A 6000-nucleotide genomic window follows, 5' to 3' on the forward strand; every position below is an offset into this window, starting at 1 on the left:
TTTCCTGGAAGGAGATTTATTTTAAAAGAACTAATATCCCTGAGAGACAGAAGGGAGTATTGGTGGTGGAGATGGTTGGCATTAATGGTGAGATTGGTGGTACTGGTGCACAGGTGGTAATGTTGATGGTGGTGGTGGTAGTAATGGAAGAAGTGGTATGGTGGTGATGGTGGCTGTGGTGTTAGTTATGGTGATGGTGGTGGTGCAATGGTGGCAGTGGAGATGGTTGTGGTGCTGGCAGCAATGGCAGTACCGGTAGTGGAATTAGTGATGATTTGATGGTGATTGTTCCTAGTAAGACAGTGACGGTGGTGGTCGTGTGGTTGTTCTGGTATTGCTGTTGGTGGGATGATGACAGTGGTGGTAGCAGACATAATGGTAGCAGTGGTGGTGATAGTGATAGTGATGAAGCTGCAGGTGGTAGTATTGATGTTTGTGGTGATTTGATGGTGCTGGTGGTGGTCATGCTGATAGTCATGGTAGGGGTAATAGTGTTGGAGACTGTGGTTGTACTAATAATAAAGTAATGGTGGTAGTGCTAATGGTTGTGATGGTGGCAGTGATTCTTGAAATGTGGGTAGAGGTGGTAGTTGTGGCATTAGTGGTAGTGATAGTGGTATTATCAATTTACACTAAATAATAGAGCAGATGGGTTTTCAATCCTGCTGTAAGTCATCTCCCATTTTTCTATACTTTGGTAAATTGTTTGTCTCTGAGCCTCAGTTTTCTCATCTAAAAAAATACTGCTAAAAATTCTGAGGTGGCACCAGGTGTGGTGGCTCATGCCTGTAATCCCAGCACTTTGCGTGGCCAAGGCAAGTGGATGACCTGAGGTTAGGAGTTCGAGACCAGCCTGGCCAACATGGCGAAACTCTTTCTCTACTGAAAATACAAAAAGTAACTGGGCGTGGTGGCGCATGCCTGTAATCCCAGCTACTCAAGAGGCTGAGGCAGGAGGATCGCTTAGGGCCCACGAAGGCAGAAGTTGTAGTGAGCCGAGATTGTGTCATGGCACTCCAGCCTGGGCAACAGAGTGGGACTCTGTCTCCAAGGGGGGGATAGTTATCAGTTGTGAGTATTACCTGAGCCCAGGAAGTCAAGGCTGCAATGAGCCATGTTCATACCACTGCACTCAAGCCTGGGTGACAGAATGAGACCCAGTCTAAACACACACACACACACACACACACAACTTAACTATGAGTATGCTATGGGGATTAAACTGCACTCAAGCCTGGGTGACAGAATGAGACCCAGTCTAAACACACACACGCACACACACACACGCACACACACACACGCACACACACACGCGCACACACACACACACACACACATCTTAACTATGAGTATGCTATGGGGATTAAATGAAATAAAGTATGTGAAGTTCTTAGCAAAGTTTAAAAAAGTCCTGTCAATAAATGATGATTATTTATTGGTGAAATTGCCTGACTCCGTATTCACTTTGTTTTTGGAGACAGGGTCTCACTGTGTCACCCAGGCTGGAGTGCAGTGGTGCCATTTCAGCTCACTGCAAGCTCAGCCTCCTGGGCTCAAGAGATCCTTCCACCTCAGCCTCTGGAGTAGCTGGGATTACAGGAGCATGCCACTACGCCTGGATAATTTTTGTATTTTTTTAGTAGAGACGGGGTTTCCCCATTTTGCCTAGACTGATCTTGAACAAGTAAGCTCAAGGGATCCACCTGCCTTGGCCTCCCCGATTGCTAGAATTACAGGCATGAGCCACTGCTCCTGGCCTATCATTCTTAACTTGTAAGTGTCCAACAAGCGTGGATTTGGATGTTTTTCCTTTGATTTAGTTTATGCTTTCTTTTTTTTCTGGACACATTCCAATTTGCTCAGAATGAGAAGTCATAGATTTCATATTGACCTTTGATGGTAAAATGAATAAAGGCAGTTCAATCACTATCCTATTTTAAGATTTCTTTATGTAATTTCAGCCTTTTAGAAACTGATACTTCTAGAATTTAATAATGTATTTTTTTCTATCCAGAAATTTCAGCAATCCCATAAACTGGGAGGTCAGAGACAGTGTCTTTGTAAATGCATGTGGGTGACTTTCCCTGCATTTTTGTATTGCCTGTGATCCTCCCACAGTTCCATCTTCCTCCTGCTCACCAAGTGAGTGCTCAAGAAATTCAAAAAAGCCATGTAAAATCCCCTCCTTGAAAACTTTCAGTGACTCCGTAGAAAATCCAAACTTGCTGGCCAGACATTCAAGACCTTCCCAAGATGTATTCTAACAATCTCTGTAGCTAGTTTCTGCCCAGTTTTCTCCTTATCCTAACTTATGTTTTGGCCAAACTAGGCTTTTCCCCCATAAGTAGAAATAACTTTAATTTATGAGGTACCTACCATGTGCTAGATGCTGTGTTTAGCATTGTCATGCAGTGTCTTATTTGGTTTTCAACCTAGCAAGGATCATGTTGTTATCCTTACTTTATAGACAATTACAGCTTAGAGTACTTAAGTAATTTTATTACAGTCACAAAATAAATAAGGATTCCAACTCCTGTATTTACAGTTTACTCTTTCCAGGATCATGTGCTGTCTCTTTAGAGCTCTCTTGCTCACCTACTTCTGTGCCTTTGTTCATGGTGAGCTTCCATTCTGGAAAGCACTCCTTCCTCTATTTGTTCTGTAAAATCCAAAAAATCTTTCAAGGGTCCAATCAAATAGTACTGACTGCTTGGGTCTGAATTCTAGTTGTGAGATTTTGGAGAAGTTTATCTCTATGTGCTTCAATTTCTTGGCTAAAAATTAGAAATGATAATAATTGTATTTGTATCATAGAGTTGATATGAGGAATAAATATACACAGATTCTTATAATAGATGCTATACACATGTAAACACATGTCCATACACACACATATACATTCAATCTTTATCTATAGCTGTACCTATGAAGAAGTTACAACAGTGCGTGTACCACGTATTATGTCAATGTTTGTTATAAAAGCAGAAGTTATCTTAGATATCTGGGAAAATCCTCTTAATTGGAAAAATGATAAATCTGAAACTCAGAGAAGGTTTGTAAACCTGTCCTAGGTCACATAGTTGGTGGGACAGCCAACTCTGGAATTCAGAATTTTCACTTCCTGTAACAGAATGTTTCTTTACATCTTTACACTAGACTGTTCTGCCTTGTAAAACCTTTCTATCTTGCCTCTGAACATTCTTGGTTTCTCTCTTACGAGGAACATTGCATTATAACTGTTTGAATATGTCTTATCACTCAGACTCAATTGTGAGGTCCTTACATGCAGGGTGGCTTTCTCATTCATCTTTGTTTTCTACACAATATTGATGCCCACAAATGTGCACTCACATAGCATTTCATGAATTGATTGAACATCTGCTATTACAATAATATGAACTGATTATTCATCTGCTAGAAATTGAAATTGAGGTGCTTTCACATCAATTTTCAGTCTTCTCAGCAGCTCTAAAGGATGGGTACAATTTTACAGAGGAGGCAAATGAGGTTTAAAGGTTCAGAGGGGAAATGACTGGAAGGTTAATTACACAGGTGTTTCAAAACCAACCAAAGCAAAATGGATCATTGGGTCATTTGCTCTTTGGGATAGCTATGCCTTTGTTGGCTTGAGCACAGATAAATAAGAACTTTTGGTCTATTATTTGCTCTTAATTTCAACACCATGTCGATTTTCCTAATATTTTTTATTCTGAGATGTGTTTTCTTTATTCAATCAAGTGTTTCAGGACTTGAGTTATACATTTTTTTCTGTTTTCAAAAGTAATAAATGTTTGTTGTAGAATATTTAGAAAATAAAAAGAAAGAAATAAATCACTCATAACTTAGAGATAAGCAACATTAACATTCTAGCTGTTCCTGGTAATTTTGTCATGTTAGAAATATTAATTGTATCTGCTTCTCTTTCTCTTATTTTAAATAATATTTAAATTGAGATTATAATTTCTTTTACAACTTACCTTTTCTATTAATCATCTAGACTCTAATTAATAAAAGTGCTATACATAAAAACAGTGTGAAATGAATTACTTCAAACCCAAGATGTTATATCTAAGGGCATATAAGGTAAGAAGTTCAAAAAAATATAGAATACTTGGTTTCCATGCATTGGGGTAACTCTTTTCAGATATTTCCCAGTCTGAAATCTATTTACTTCTAGCTGCAACTATAGCAACACAAATAACAACTGAAACTGCTATTGTGGTGGCACCTGTGTAGAGACAACATTTGGCAGTATAGCTAAAGAGAATCCATTCTCCAGGGTAATAGGCATCAGCATTTAGAACAAAGCACATTGAACTTTTCAACTAGAATTAGGAGAATGCACGGGATAAAGTCTCTGTATGGTATTTTAGGTTTATACTTTGAACAGTTGTAGACAGAAGATTGATACTTCTTTACATTTTGTATAACCTTCCTAATGAAAGTAAATAATAGTTAATTCCCCAGAAGGTCCCATGATGAACACAAGTGAGCAATGCAGAATGTGGATGAGGAGGGAGGAGATTCTGTTAGACCAGAATATTGATGTTGGGTGGACCTGAGTGTTTGCCTGTTGCCTACTGAGTGAGGCTTAAGAGTTATGTCAGTATGAATTAGGTATGACTGACAGTAACAGAGGAACTAAAAAGCCCCTCATAGTTTAATAATATGGAAGTTTATTTGTCTTTTCAAAAAGTTGATGGAGGTAGATATTTGAGAGATAATATGGCTAATAGGGTCTATCTCTACTGAGTCCCTGAAGACCTGGACTCCTTCCAGCTCACTGCTCCTCCACTTTTTGGGTGAGGCCCATGTCCTCATGAAAAAAGATAGAGTTCCAGTGACTGAAATCACATTTCCAGCAGCAGCAGGAAAGCAATTTCTCATTGCTTTAGTAGTGTGAAAGCAGCACTGAGTAGTTGCAACAGAGACTTCAAATATTCGCTATCTCATCTTTTACAGAAAAAGTTTGCCAACTCATGCTCTGGAATTGAGACTATGGTTTCACAAATTTTGAATTAATCCATTTTCTTGTAATGGTCAGCTTTCTAGTTTGAAAAAAAAATGATTTCTATAAATTTGTATTACATTTGGATGCATCAAAAAATAAGATTTAATACTATTTGTATATTATTACTTAGATAAGAAAGAGGAAGAAAAGATGGGGAGTGAGACTTAAAATAATACAGATTTATTTCTTAAAAAATTCTGAAGTAAATTGTGGCAAAACATTAGCACCTGTTAAATATTGGTGATGGGGCATGTGGAAGTCTGTTATTTCTGTATTTCTTTGGTATATTTAAAACTTCTATAATTAAATAATTTTAAAAAGTTTAAAAGAGAGATGATTATGGGTTCTGTTAAAAATAAAAAAAGAACTGTAGTTAAGTTTCAAGGCCATTCCAGTTTGGATGTCCAGAGGAAGCTCCTTACAGAATGGTGTGTGGAGAAGGTTGACTCCTATTGGAGTGTGATATATATATATATATATTTTATAATACTTTAAGTTCTAGGGTACATGTGCACAACATGCAGGTTTGCTACATATGTATACATGTGCCTGGAGTGTGATATTTTTTGTGATTGAACCTCCAGAATCATATCAGCAGTTCCCGAGACTCTTCACATCTGTAAAACGTGTGCTACACATTTTACACCTCTGCTTGTGTGCGACAAAAAGAGCACCTGCATACGAAACCAGAAAAGAAGGCAAATGTCTCCTAGAAAAGTAACAGTCTGTGTTAGAATTGGTACATTTCTGAGATGAGAAGGTTTGAAGTACTAAGAGCTCTCTATTTTTTTGTTGGCATAAAATCTAGATCATTTACTCATAGTAGGATAAATTATTTAGGAAGACCAAAAGCCATTATATAGACTCGTTTAATATTTAAGTTTTTTAAATGGGTACTTGTAACCTATAAGCATGTAGATATATAAGAAAAAATAACAACTCTCTCAATTATTTAAGATTTCCTCCTTAGAGACAATAGATTATCTCAC

This window comes from Nomascus leucogenys, chromosome 11 (assembly GCF_006542625.1).
Source record: "Nomascus leucogenys isolate Asia chromosome 11, Asia_NLE_v1, whole genome shotgun sequence".
Classification (NCBI taxonomy): domain Eukaryota; kingdom Metazoa; phylum Chordata; class Mammalia; order Primates; family Hylobatidae; genus Nomascus; species Nomascus leucogenys.